Here is a 15,347-nt window from a genome sequence, read left to right as displayed (position 1 = left end):
CCTTCCCCCACTAGCAGACCTTGAGTCTGCCCAGACAAGCCCCAGAGTGTGCTCCTCCCCGTGTCTGGATTCAGGGCTCTGTAACTGGAAGTCCCCAGTGGCCACGATACCTGTGGATGTGGCCCTCCTGTTCTGTGAGCAGAGGAGTCTGTAATCTTCCCATCAGCAACAGCTCCACGGCAGCATATGTGGATGCCATGGAGCTGCCAGGAATTCATGCCTCTGTGGCATGAGGTCATGCAGCCACAACTCTGCTTGGGGATATTGCACTCTATGGTGGGTGGGACAAGCCAAATACACAGTTAATTATCAGCAACAATTTCCAGCTACTTTATTTGAAAAGCATTAACTTACCTACATCTTGTCTCTCACACGCCTGCACACGCACACATGTGCATATACACTCCCATGTTCTTTCCAGAAGAGGGGAGAAAATGGGCCAGGCAACATGAATAATGAAGATGATGGCATTCCCTGGGGCCATATTCTCATACAGCTGTGATCCTTGCAGCTCCATTATGAAAGTATCACCTTCTGAATTCAGACATGTTGAAACTCTTTGTAATTGAACTGCAGATTTATGTTTAAATCAAATGCCATTGTTCTTTCAATTGTGAAAATAGGGTTGTGTCATTAGGTAGGACTTTCATTTCCCAGTCTGGGGGATCCCCGTGTCATCGACAAGGCAGATTGCTGATTCTGCAGCACTCTCCTGACACTCTCTCACTGTGCTGTGGCCCAGGAACCTGCTCTGCTGCCAAAAAGAGACTGAAGATATCAGGAGGCAGACACACCAAATGGCCCCTACTCTAGATGAACAAAAATTCAGCTGGAAAAATATTTTATAAAGCTTCTTCTTTATCTCATTTCCAGTGGGGAGTATTGGCTGATGTGGCAGCAGGGTTGCTCTGAGGTCAAGATGGAGAGATCAAAGGCAGGCACTCTGGTCTGCAGCGCCTGGGTCTTTGGGATGCTGCCAGGAACAGGGCAGGCCCTTGGGAAAGCTCCCGTGGGAGAACAAGGGTGTGCTTGCTTTCCCCCCTTCTCTTAGATGCTGCACCAAATGGGCTGTCCCTTTCCACCACTTGGTTGCAGTGAGAAGGGAGGAGGGAAAGGGATGTCACACGGGAATTTCACGTTTTTCCCGTGGTAGGGAATTAACCTTGCTCATTTGCATGATAAAGGGTGAGATTTCATTTGTTTAATGTGGTAGGCAGTACTTGCAGCTGCTGGGAGGGACACTGCTCCTCTGAGCTGGGCCACCTTCGTGCTGGGCATTGCTGCAGGGAACACTCTGATGGCTGCAAAAGCTGCATGGAAAGAGCAGCAGCAGCAATGCATCACAGCACAAGCTAACAAATGTGTATGTCTCACTTTGGGAATGAACTGCATCCAGGTCTCTCCAGGGACAGACCAGACTTCTCCTCACCAAGAGTTCATGCTGCCAGTGATGCTCTTAAGAGGAGAGTGATTATGGTTCTGATGTCTCAGCCGTGACACAGCTATGAGTGAGCTAAAATCACATGCTATATCAATTTAAGTAGATCAATGTTAACTTGTGTGAGCACATGCACAGGACTCCTCCATATACTGATATGTTTCCAATTGGAGTGCTTCGCCAGCACAGGAATGTTTTAAATCCTTGGCAGCTTCACTACCAAAGCTGCTTTAGCTTTGAACATTTTCTTAAATCATGCATGACATTGTGGGTAAAACAAGCAGTCCTTCCCTAAGATGAAGAAAGTACCCCAGTAAATATGATGATCTGGCAGCGTGGCTGGTCTGCGTGAGATGCTTCTGCTGACACAGGGATGTTGATGTGGGTTCACAGCTCCTCACACCCCTTGGCTGCCACAGCCATCATCCCCCACGTCTGTAGGGCAGATGTAGCTCCCACAGGGCCAGATATGACTGAAAGTGAATGCTGGGGCTGAGGCTGCTCCTTTATCAGCTGCAGGGGCAAAGCACATGGTGAGAAGGCTGAGGGCAGTGGCACCTCCCTTCACCTTCTCTTGCGTCAGTAAAACCCGACCTGGCCACTGTATCTGCACTGTCTGAGTAGGTCAGTGCTAGGGACAAAGTTTGCAGGTGTAGAGGAGTGTTGGGTTAGCACAGCCACCATCACAAGCACATCACAGTGGGCATGCTTACACCTGCCAGAAAGCTTGTATGGAAACGGTATCTTAGCAAAAGGGAAAACAGACTCCAAGACTCACTAACCAAAGCAGTTACATTGTTAGGAAGCCGTTATGAAATCAGATGAGAGTGATTTATTTCACTTCAGCTTTAACCAACATCTACCTAAACCTGTCCAAATCAAGTAAGTCCAATTCAAAGGAGAGATCACAATAATTTCGCACAGGCTTAATTATGTAGTTTCAGGTCAAACTGACAATAGAATCAGTGCAAGATGTAAGACAGGCATGAGAATATTATAACCATAAACATGCAAGGAACAGAAGTAAATATTTTATCTTGTCAACATGGGTCATATAATAATTACCAGAGCTGAAGAGAAACATTTAACTGCAAATGGCATTTTAATTTAAAAAATCATGTAGCTCTGAAGAGGAGCTTATATGATGAAAGAGCTGCTTAGTCTAATGAAATTGTACTTGTGCCCTTCAACCCACAGTTTGCTTAAACTCTTAAAACTATCATGGCTATAACATAAAAACCACTACACAGTACACAAGAGTATAACAAGAGTATCCAAATGTACGTAGAATAATAGTATTAGAGTAATATTTATCTGGGCAATCTAATAAAAGTAAACTGACCCACAGACAAATTCTTATGAGATGGAAAGACATTGCTGAAGGATATCTGCAAAATCATACGATAATCCTCCTCATACATCTCAAAGTGTTGCCTGAAACTAGCTGTAGAAACACTCATGCCCCCTTCTGCCCCTATAGTTGTCCCTCTGTTCACCTTTTCAGAAGATATTCTTTTCTAGTTTATTTTTTGTGAACCACAGGTGATTATATTCAAGTTTGTGCAAAAGGTAGCTCTCTCAGACCAAGATGTAAGACCTAATATTTCCAGCAACACAAGATCATCGTGCTTTGCCTGGAATGCCAGATTGATCTCATGTAATTAATATTTCAGATATCTTCAAACATCTTCCCTGATTTGGTTAAACTATTAACACATGTAATGCTTTTCTGCGTTTCTGGATTGCAGCAGTACATTCCTGAGTAGAGAAGGTGCCAGATTAAAGACTCTGTTAAAAAACTTTATATTGTTGGACTATTAAAAGTGAATTAATCTGACAGTTTAATTACTATTTCATAATATTCCGCGTTTCCTTTTTTTTATTATGCCTAGATTCTGTAAACAGACATCAGGTTAATTTTTATTTGTAACTGAACTTTTTGCAGTCCCTGCCAATTCTGGCTCTCTTGCCCCAACAGTATTTCAGTGTGAGCATTTGCAAGCACAACAAAGCTTGTTGAAACCTAAACAAATAGAACTAAATTAAACAAAACAAAACAAAACCAAAGAAAAAGAGAGATAAAAAAATTAAACTTTTGTGTTTTTTTTAAATCATACTGACGTTAAATTTTATGTGGCACTCCCTTACCATGTTTGTTCACACAAGACAGAAAAACCGGTAGGAAAATCTCCAGAAACTAATGGTCACTCAAGAAAAAATACACAGAACCATATTTATTCTGTGCATTCAGAGTTTAATTTTCCACTTTGGCTTCTGTAACAATTGGGTCAGAGCTTATGAAAGGGTTTTTCTCTGAAAAATGGACAGCATTATAAAATCAGAGCTCTTAGAGGCACTAATCAAATCCTTGCACTGAAGACTAACAGCATCTGTAGTAGCCCCATATTATCTCATGTCTCCACTGTCTCCAGAGATCCTACCCCACAACACTGGAAATACTTAAAAAAAAAATTATTAAGTTTATAATGACCAGAAAGAATAGGTATCAAGAGCCCAAAAATTTAAGAGGATTTAGATTGCTCTTGCAGAGACCCTCCTGAACAATGCCTTTTATTCATATTACATATCTGTAGCAGAGCATTACCATTTGCTGGAATTCTTCTTGGTGCATATTTTTATCTAATGAAATGCTCTGAAGTATTTCCTTCCTGGATAGATACCACTGGGACAGTGTAACTGAGGATGTCCTGTGAAAAACAGGGTACTCAGCTGTTTGGTTTTTCACCATTTTACTTGCATCTTGCATCAGGTTTCAATAACCAACAACTAAATTATTCATCCACTTCATGTGCTCAAGCACAGAGCCATGGATACTCCTATTGAGTCCAGACATACTGGAAAAATGGTTCAAACTGAGAAAACATTTGCTGAATCCACCCTCATTTCCATCTCATACAACCCAGCAGCTGAAGAGTTGAAGGGATATAAAAATAAACATGTTAACTCATCCATTAGCTTCACTCACCTGTGCAACTCCTCTAGCTATGCTGCAGCTGTTACTGAGAAGAGCAGGGACATGCCTAATGCATGTAAAGCATCTTGGAATATTTCCTTTCAAGCAGAAAATTTTGTGGTATTAAAAAATAAAAAATCTTTATTGTTTTGATAATCTCTGACTAAACCTATTTGTTTCTGGTCAGGGATAGTCTCCCAAATGTCTCCCATCAAGGATACCTGGAAAACTAGCAAGAGACACATTGTAGAACAATGTTCAGACCTGGAACATGATGGCATTGAAACCAAAACCAGCAAAGGGAAAATAAGTTTTACTTCACAATTTGAGGTGACCTTGTGTACTGCATTAGCAACACGATGTTCCCTCAGTTTGGATAAGAAAATTATGTGTGATTCACAAAGAAACATTTTGAGCACAGTTGTGCTCGTTAGTCTCTGTATTTATGGCTCTGGCAGCTCTTCCACTGTAAACACCAATGCTGAGGATCAGATCTCTGCTGTGAAACACTCCTACAGAACAAAACATCACCAGAAAGCACCACAGGAGGGGTTTGAGGGCAGTACTATTTCTCACTTTCCAAAAACTAAGTTAGTTCTGTTTCTTGTAAGGTTATGCAAAGTTCAATAGAAAAAGAAAAAATAGCAAATCTGGGTACTCAGAAATACCTCAATGATTTTGAGTTTCTATGATCAAAGTTAATTTAAGGTATTTTTAATAATGGGTTGCTTCATGACACAGACTAGCATCCTTTGTAAAAGGGATTTGAAGTGGCTTAATCAAGGCTGAGGCTCAGACTGATCATTGTACACATGCATGGGGAAGGAGACCCTGAAGCACAAGTGTAGGGGCTTTTTGGAGGACCGATGAAGAGTAACAATATCTCTGAATCATTCCAATTAAGACCAGTTGCTCTTGGCTACCTAGTGAGAAATGTTAGAGTCCCTTCCATGACCATTTACCCTGGCAGCAAATGCAGTGAAACCACTTCAACCATCCTTCTCTGGACACCATTCCCTCCCCCTACTCCTGTCCATGACCCCTATTTGCCACTGGCCAGGAGAATTGCAGGTGTTTTCCTTATGCAGGTGGTCTCAGGGATCCAGTTCATATCACAGTCATGACAGGAAGCTGAGGGGGAGCAATATATCATCTTGTGGGGGGCTCTGGCAGAGGAGATAGGGGAAGGAGGAGAGTGAAAGCTATGAACAAGAGTGGTGGTGCTGTCTTGTAGCACAGTCCAGGAGCAGAAAACCTTTTTACTCCCTTTCTCTAAAGCTCTCTGCAGAGTCTGGGGTGGATCTCTGGCCTCCCACAGAAGTGGATGGGGTGCTGTGCAAGTTCCAGGCTCCACTGCGGAGTGTGGAGGGATTATTTTAGGAAACTGAAATGTTTCCATCTCTGGAGGTCTTTGAGAACCGGACAGATGAGCAGCAGTCAAGAATAGCTCAGTTATAGTTGATCCTCCCTTGGGTCGGAGAGGCAAAGTTGGTGATTTTATATGATTTTTTCCACTCCTGTGATTCCATGGTTGGAGTAGGACCATGGTTCAACAGGGCACTACAGTTAACTAACATCTCATAACCAACACTACATACAGTTAACCATCATATGCATCTCTGAGTTAGCCCTTTGCATTTGCTCTTTCATGCAGTATTACCCTACATCTACAAAGTTATCAAATAACCAAACTTCTCTTTCATAGTCAAAAAGCAGTTCTTACAAAAGCTAGGGGTACTGCCTCCCTCGCATAAAAATTCACAGAACTAAAAAATTATGCTTACAAGGACAATGCAAGAGAATTAAGACATTTATATGAAAATACTTTTATACTGAAGGTGCCACTGATGCTGCATGTACTTCTGTCATGGAGAATGGGAACATGAGAGAAGGGAATCCTTTTGCCAGCACTACCCTGCTTGCAGGGAATTTCTGCCTCTGCACCACCATCCGTCCCTGGAAAAAATATTCTTATTGCTGATGGATGGGAAGCCTGCAGCATCCATATAAAGTCAATTAACTCCTGCAGCATTTCTGATCCTCAGAGGGGAAAAGAATGTGCCTTTTGGGGAATCTGCAGAAATATGGCTCTGGTCAGCTTTACATTGCCTTTGGGACTGATGCACACACCCTGCTTGATTGAAAGGGATCAGATAATCATGGGAAAAACCCCTTGGGACAGAGGAGTTATCTGAATATCTGTTTGATACTGCAGTGTGGATATTCAGACAGAAAAAACATGGCTTATACCCCCCGTTTCACATTACTTTTGGGGTATGGCAGGTAGTGCTTTGGGGTAATGCTCAATGGACTTGAAATTAAAGTCATGTTCAAAGCAGTTTAATCAGATGTAGCAGTCACTGAAATAGAGATTAAAATAAAAAAAACACCACACCTAACATAGTGTTAGATGGAGGATAGTTAAAACCTTAGAAAATATTATCACTTTTTCCAATGCCAGGTTATTTCCAGATACCACAAAAACTCAATCTGGGGTAGCTTCCAAATATATTTATTGTTTCTGGAAATCAGATTTAAAATCCACAGTAAGCTAAAAAATAAAAGCAACCTAGTGATTCTGTCAGCCACTACACAACAGAGCTTAGCAAAACCATACCCTATGAAAAAGAAAGCGATTTCATAGCTATTCTTTAAGAGATCTTTTCCCCTGTAGTAATCTGGTATTGAGCAGCATCGATGTCACACTGTGGACTTGAAGAGACTTTAGTGTGATCCAATCAGACACTGCCTCTGCTCTCATCGCTCCTGACTTCACAGTCACAAGCTGACAGAGGGGCTGGCTTTAACCTGTAATTTTTGTCACACTGGTTGATCCTTGTCTACAGCTCCATGGGCAGCACGTAGCCACACTGAGGCTCACAGGGACCATTTAAATGCAGGGCTTAGCCCCTGAAGCATGGTGTGGGAGCCCAGGTTGGTACTGAAAAGATGTATAAAAATAAAAATTCCACACAAAGCAAGACTTACCATCTCTGATTTTCTGGTGTGCCCAGCACTTCAGACCTAAAAAGAGTAATTGCAAGTTTTATAATAACTTATTTCAATATAGATTGGGTAACTTTAGCACTGAGAAGAGACTGCTAATGAATAAAGGAGGCATTAAATTCCCAGCCTCCAGCTGGAAGGAAAACTTGGACCTGTGCTGGTGCCAGTGGAGAGGGGACAGCCCAGGTGACAGGGACAGCTCTGCCCACATGGGGAATAGACTTCAGGAGACCCACTGCCTCACTGATGGGCTTCCATGTCATGTGTGCACCCATTTGTGAAGAGCTCATGCTAAGAAACACCTGCCAGACACAGACCATGTCTCTAATGCAGCTGAGAGTCCTCTGAGAATGCTCCAGTACCACACTCAGCTTTTCTGGGAAGGAATTCAGTTCAGAACTGATTGCTTTTGAGAGTGAACTTCAGTAAAGTCCACCAGAGTTTTGTTATCGTGTAGTGTCCATGTTAACTGCTCGTACTCTTAATTAGCAGTTTGCAGGTTGCTGGGTAGAGTGGCCAAAGGGATTTACCAAGCTTCTGCACGATGCCACTCAAATCTGAGGACAGGTCTGAAAATAAGGAGGAGAATCATACAAAAGGACTGCTTTTAAGTTTTTCAAGAGGGTTCATATTTCGCTGGCAAGATTTTTTTTATGCTACCATCACAGAATGAGACTCAAACCACTACTGACTGTAGGGGGATAGAACATAAGTAAATAAAGGTAGCAGAGAATGTAATCTTATCCCCTAAAGAGTTGCAGCTGAACCAATTTCTAAAGATTAGGAGCAGGCCTGATGTTAACAGGCCACACCTGTAGCCAATCAGAAGAGTGCTATAAAAGAGTGGGTTGGTTGGTTGAGGGGAACCAGCATCAGTTGGCTGCTGTGAGGAGAAGGAAGAGTCAGTGCCTAGAGGAGCTGCCTACAGAAACCATCAAGGAGGTTTGAAACTCTAGCAATATGGAACCCTTGCAATGTAATGACAATAGAATTCTTGTGCTATAATGACAGCAACTGACAATTACAGCCGTGATTTTACAACTTCTAATTCAATAAGAAACAAGCTATAGGCTAGCACCCATGCTGGTGCCTGCTCTGGCTTTCCTCAGAGGGCTGCTGCCATAGCTGGAACATGCAGCACTTCTATGCAGAAGAAGTATTTCTCTGAAAGATCTCTAGTCCCCAAGTCATTGCCTCTGCAGTATCAGATGGAAATTATTTATGAACCACTTGAAGGATAAAGCCCCCTTCTGCCCCCCAGTCTTGGCTTTTGCCAGCACCTATTCCCCCATGGGGCCAGAGGAACATCGCTGATGCTCCTCCCCATGGCCTGACAGACATGCCTGCTTTTGAGTTCTATGTGTTTTGAGAGACTGACTCCTTTTAGGATAAACCAACCCTGCATGCTCCAAATTGTCTTGCTGGTCCCTGGAAGGGCATCTTGAAGTTGTTAATTGTGTTTTGTGAAGACCTATCACCTTTAAGGAGTATTTTCAGCTTGTTTAGTCTTGCAGCCAGAGCCAGGCCAGATAAAGAGGGACTAATTTCCGTCACCATTATCTCCATGCCTCCCCACCAGCTCACATGGGCAGGCACAAGAGAGAGGGGTCAGCCCACAGACCCAGCAAAGGGCTATGCACACACTGATGCGGCAATAATAGCTCCTGGTTTTGTGCAAAAAGTGCTTATTGATATGATATCAGTTTAGGGTAAAACTTTTGTGATTATTTTGCATTCAGTTTTCAACCAAACATTATATTTTGGAAAGAAATTGTTTCCTTTGCCCTCATTCCTTCCTGTCTCTGGGTCTCACTGATTTTCATTGCTTCTTCCTACCTGCCCTTTGCTGTCTTTGGAGTCCATAACCATTATCCCTGTGTCTCTTGATTTCTGCCGCTCCTGACTTCTTTGCTTCGCTTTCTCTATCTCTTCTCTTTCTCAATTTCCCCTTCCTTCCTGCTTGTGAGGTGCACAAAGATTGATTTCCAGCCAAGTGAGGCATCCCACACAGGGAAAGTAAACCAGGGAAATATTTCCTCTGAATTATTCTGAGCAGCCCCTCTCACTGCTGCAAACTATCATTGAGGCAGAGAAAAAAAGGGGTGCAAGCTCAGTCTGTGACATGTAAAATGACATATGGGAAGTCAAGTGGCCAAATGGAGAACTCTGGTTAACACTGATCTTCAGTGATTTGTGGTCACCTGCTGACTACTACAGCCTCCTCCCTTTTCTGGTACTGAAATCTTCTCCAGACATTTTCCTCAGCAAACCCTCTTACTTTTGCCAGTCTGCTCTAAAGACTTTATAATCCCTTTTGTTTTCACATTGTGTTTTCTCAGCCCTGTGTTCTTTAGTTCTGTACTGAAAAAAAAATTGGCATTCTGGCATGCAATTACTAATTCTGGTGGAGCTAGACATTTTTGTAAACATGGCTGAACGATGCATGTTGTTCTCTGTTCAGCTCCTTTATGACCTCTGGCAAGCCAGTCATCCAGTGTGCCTTGGTCTCATCACATCAGGACTTCCAGATTTCCTTACATTTTATTTGAGGGAAACAAAGTTTTAAAAGACAAGGGGGTAATACACTATTATTATTTTTATCCTTTGCCTGCCCCTGTGTTTTTCCTGCTGCCTAGCTTCCATGCAGCTGTTGAACATTTAAGAAAAACATGTCTCCCACTGAGCAAGTTCCCTACAAATGTGAATTGAGCTTCAGGCAAGAGGAAATGTGAGTCCTGAGGTCACTCCTGAAATCAAACTCTTGCCTGGCTGCACATAATTCTGCTGTTGTGTTTTAAGGGTGATTTAGACAAAAGTAGTATATATTTCCCACAAAGAGCATAAAAAGAAACAAATACTGGTGATCATGAGATGATCATATGATCCTTCAAATCTCACTGTTTTTCTGGTATTTTCAGTCATGCTTTTCAAGTCTGCAGCTCAGATCCAAGCAGAGAGGGGGAGAATGTGGGATTACAGAGAGAAGATGACCCGCTGGTGCTGACCAGAGTTAATATGGGGAGGCCCCTGTGCACTCCACGCTGATGAGTGGAGAAGACTGAACTTTCCTTTCCACTTAAAGATGCTGGAGCTACACCCCCTTGTTCACCAGGGAGTAGTATTTCTGTCAGATATGAAAGCAGCTTCTAATCTGCTCTGACCTTGGCAAGAAATTCAAGTCCAAATGTAGTAACATAGAAGCTGACAGGTCAGCCTGAAGAATTTGAAGTGGGGGAGGCTTCCTTGCCTTCTTTCTTTCTGTCTTTCCCTCCTTTCACTTGAAATCTTATCAAGGATCACTTCAAGTGCAGTGGCAGCCTGACCAGCCCTAGAAATGACACCAGCTGGGTCATTGTCCCTCCTCTTACAGCCGAGGTGCAGAGACCATTTACTGACTGGGCTAAATCCGTGCTACTATTGCTATAAAGTCATAAAGGTGGAGACCCAGAGAGAAAAGGTTGTTACCTTTTTATGTGTAAAAATTGGGAAAGTTGATCTAAATTTTACATCTGTATGTGGTACCTTACTGAAAGACTCCTGTCTTCATACCAGAGGCTCTCTACTTTTTGTTTTCCAAGACACAGACCCACACAAAGTTTGAAGATGGTTCTCACTGCTGCTGAAGGTTTTTGCCTGTCAGGTGTGCTAGTGCTTTCTTCTACAAACTAAGACAAAACCGGGACTATAGAAATGACCTATGTTTGCTCTACTTCTTGCATCCTTTCTGCATCTGTAAGATTTTTCTATGTGCCTTGACAACAAAGGGGCTAAAAATGCTTTGAGCTCAGGTCCTGATTTGGGCATTATTTAGAAGTCTGAATGATGATGGTTATCTTTCTGGCTATCTTTCTTCTGGCTGTTTTTCTGGGAGTGAGCTTATTTTTGATCACGTTGGCAGAAAGTTAAAAACCTCTGGTTAAAAGTTGAGGCACTGCTTTGTACTTTATCAGTCAAGTGGTCAGACTAGAATTTCCATGGATTGCTCACAACAGAAATTATAAATTATGAATGATCAAGGGGTATTTGTTTGTATTGATTCAGAAATAGGCTTTTTGAGTCACACCAGAACCCCCCCTTACATTTGGCATTTTATTGGCCAGAACAAAAGCACTTTCCTTGCATCTGAAAATTTACAATCCCGCTACAAAGTAGTGTAAACAGCACATCTTGTGGCTTCCCTCAATTCAGTGGCTGTGTGCATCAGTCCAGGAAAGGGAGGAGGTATTGCCCACCCAATGGCTCTGCACCCCTGGATATGAGGGGCTCACCGGTGAAACCCTTCTGCCAACAAGGACACTGGGCTGCTCTGTGCCTGGACACCCCCTGCCAGCCTGGGCTGACAGACACCATGCAGGTGAGGGCTTAAGGGAAAAGGGCCAACTCTCAGAGGTGAAACCTGATGTGTCTGCAATAGATAGGGATGGGCCCATGAAGGAATACAAGGAAATAAAAAAATAACATTGCTGAGTAATCAGTAGTCATAGGTCAGCCACACTGCTACCTATCTGCTGTCCCATTTTCTGTAGATGACATGTCAAAGGTATGATTTAATGAAGATTCTGAAGGACATTGCCTCCAGGCATTAGGAGCAGCATAAGACATAGCACAGATGCTCCCGTTTGAAAATCTCAAAAGCAAATGAAGGAGGTGGATAGTCATGACCATTGCCAGAACTGAAAGATAACTTATAAATATGATCGGTTTAGATGGGAAAGCCAAAGATAAGTAAATCACACTTGGTGGAGATCCAGAGGTAAGCTGCAAATAGACAAATCAAGAGGTGACAGTCTAGGGAAATTATTCTGGGTGGGTACTAGCAGAGCAGGACAGTGCTTGCTCAGGCTGGAGAAAGAATGTGACAGTACTGAGACACAATCTCAGTGGTCTGTGTTTGTTCTCAAACATTTTGCCATTTCCTACCTGCAGCTATAAAGGTCTCCCAGGTGCAGAGACCCTGCTCAGGGTAGAAGGAGGGAGGAAGGACTTCATGGCTTATGCAGTTTTGCACAAAACACAATGAGGAACCACCAGAGGGGCAGGCAGTCTGGAGAGCACACAGAGCAGCTTCACAGCCTGGTTCTCAGTTATGGGACAGGGCTCCTGAGAGGGATGTGTCTGTCCAGGTGGGCAGAACTGGGTGCCTTTTGGGGTGGCCATGGGTGTCTTCCCTTGGGGAGATACAGCCTGCTTGTGTCACCAAGCCTTTGGGATAGCAGATGGGGATACAGAGGCTTGGCAGAGACTGCAGGCAAAGGGTGGGCATCTCAGGGTGACAGCCAAGCTTGTGAGGGATGGGGACCCCTCAGCAGCAGTGACTGGATGCATATTGCTGCTGGTGAGAGAGAGAAGGTGTTTCCTTTACCTACTGATGTGCACACGTGGGGCAGGCACTGGGTGGTAGGGAAGCAGGAATAAGGATTCACTTGAACAAAGCCCTAAACAACCACACCTGAGCCTGAAGCTCACCTTGTTTTGAGCGAGAGATTGGACTAGATGACCTCTGGAGCATCCCTCCAGTCTAATTTACTCTCTAAGTCCACTCCAGAGTCCAATTTAATTTTAAGGGTGGTGTTTTAGCACCTGCTGGCTCTGAACTCTGCCATTCTTGATAACATCAGTAGTGCCAAGGCATTTCTAAACAGTCACTGGGCTCAGTCCCAAGCCACAGGGGTCTCCTCCTGAAGACAAAAGAGCCTCACTCACCTGCTGCTGGGACAATGGGATAATGGCATTAGGGGGACCTTCTATGCCTCTTTATCTCTCTCCTCCGGGCATTCCTCCCTTGATGAGGAATTTCCTCAGAGCTCTGCCTGAAAGGCTTCTTGGGTGAGATGCATTTATCTGTGCAGCAGATAAAACACTGCAGTGGAGGTCACATTCTTCCATCTTTGACACTGTGACTAAGCTTGCCTGTAAGCTGGTGTCCCCTTGCACCAGCACACCACATCATTTATTCTCCTATGGCACTGCATGACTATTATACTGATAACATGAAACTAAATTACAGCCTCACTGTATCTTTCCCCTCCTTAGCTGGAAAGTGGACACTTGGCATTATAGGGGTATGATGAAACACAGTCCTTTGAGCTTATTCCTTCTTTTCTTATGAAAAGAGTACTCATGGAGAATATATTTTTTTCCTTCTTTATAAAGCCAAATTTTACGTTTCTTCCTCATTTAAGAAAAAAATTTCATCCACTGTTGCCTTCAAGCTTCCAGATCCAAACATTGCCTCCTGGAAACACCAATATAATTATACAGACAGATCAGAGCCTGTCCAGTAACCAGAGCTCTTACAGGTTTGAGAGGGGACCATTTGGGCTGTGCCCAGGACATGCTGTGAATCTCTTCAGCCAAACTCCCAATGGGATGGACCTTTGCAGTCTCTTGCCCTGTCCTATGCCCCAGTGAAGAACTGTCTGTGGGCAGATGACAACAGCTAGGCTCCTGAAGCTTAACATATCTGTCCAACACCTCCTGGGAAGAGCAGGATAAGTGAAGAACTGGTAAGGAGAGAAACCACAGGGAAACTACAGAGAAATCAGAAATTACAGGCTGGGTGGTAGTAGAGACAGATTGGTACTAGAGAAAACTACAGGCTGGGTCTCTCTCTCCTGAAACAGCTCTGAGTTGTCCAACAAGGGTCTCTGGGTGCTACAGAAATGTGCAACTACTCGCTGAATGACACACTTGCTACACAAATATATGGCCTTTACTGAAATAGCCATCAAATTCAAGACTGAAGTCAATTTCTGCTACTAACATTATTTTTAAATTGCGCAGTGTGAGGAGCCAATTTAGTTTTGTTCTGTGCGACACATAGATGTGTGTCCTTATCCATGAATAGATTTTTTTCTGATACAGATCGCCTCTGTGATGTCAACCTATTAGATGTAAAGATTCTGCTCATTTTATCTGTTACTGTGATTTTTCTGGGATATGTGAACTCCTGGGAAGTAAAGAAACAGTCTTCTACCAGCAAAATTTATTCCTTTTTCCTTATTTCTTACTATGGCATTATCAATTCTGCTTGCAAAACAAGTATTTTTACACAGATTTTTGTAATTTTCTTCTTTTTACACTCATTGCTATTTTGTTTATCTGATACATATTAGCTCCTTAGGCATATCCATGTATTTCTAACAACATCCTATAATTTCCTATCATAATTGGATAAAAGAGAGGGGAGAAAAAGCTGAAGATTGCAGTAAATACAGCTGAGGTGGAGTCAGAGCACTATATTCTCTATCCAGATCCTAAGGTATGTTCTTGAGAGCTTCCCATTTTGAGAACACTTACACAATATGTTTCCACTTAGCTTTTATGCCAAAAATATCCCAATGCAGCTCCACCACTGATAAAGGAAGCAAGAGCCTTCATGTAAACAGGGTTCCAGGCAGCTGCTGGTGCTCCCAGCCACTGTCTCACACAAACCTGTGAACAGCCAGCCTGGATGGGATATGGAGGAGCCCCTGGCATGCCAGCTGGGCAGGCAGCCCTGTTCCCCATCGTGGATGCTGGGGACTAGTCCTCCCATGCCCACCTTGCTGCTCCTCAGGATCAGCCAGAGCAGCCAACAGCAGCAAAGCTTGTGGCCACTTGCAGGGACTAACAGAGTCATGGCTGGAAGGAGTGCATGGGGAAAATCATGGATGGGGCAGAAGACAGCAGGAAAATATTTCATCAACATAGGCTCACAGCCTGAGACATTTGGTTCATCTCTTCTGTACAAAAGCATCAGTGGTTACATCAATCATAAATGCTTTTAGAAAAGAAGCAATTTTAAAAGTAAATAAATGAAACCCTGTCTACAGACTCTGCATTATAAATATCATTATGAAAGTTATCCAGGTTTCAGGGGAGTTCTAAAACAGTCATGTGCTAGCTGCAATGCTGAAAGATTGTCCTGCCATTTGGAAGGTCTGTGCT

The sequence above is a fragment of the Molothrus ater genome, chromosome 3, assembly GCF_012460135.2.
Source record: "Molothrus ater isolate BHLD 08-10-18 breed brown headed cowbird chromosome 3, BPBGC_Mater_1.1, whole genome shotgun sequence".
In the NCBI taxonomy this organism is placed as follows: domain Eukaryota; kingdom Metazoa; phylum Chordata; class Aves; order Passeriformes; family Icteridae; genus Molothrus; species Molothrus ater.
The sequence above is the reverse complement of the archived record's forward strand: the minus strand, read 5'-3'. Positions refer to the sequence as shown.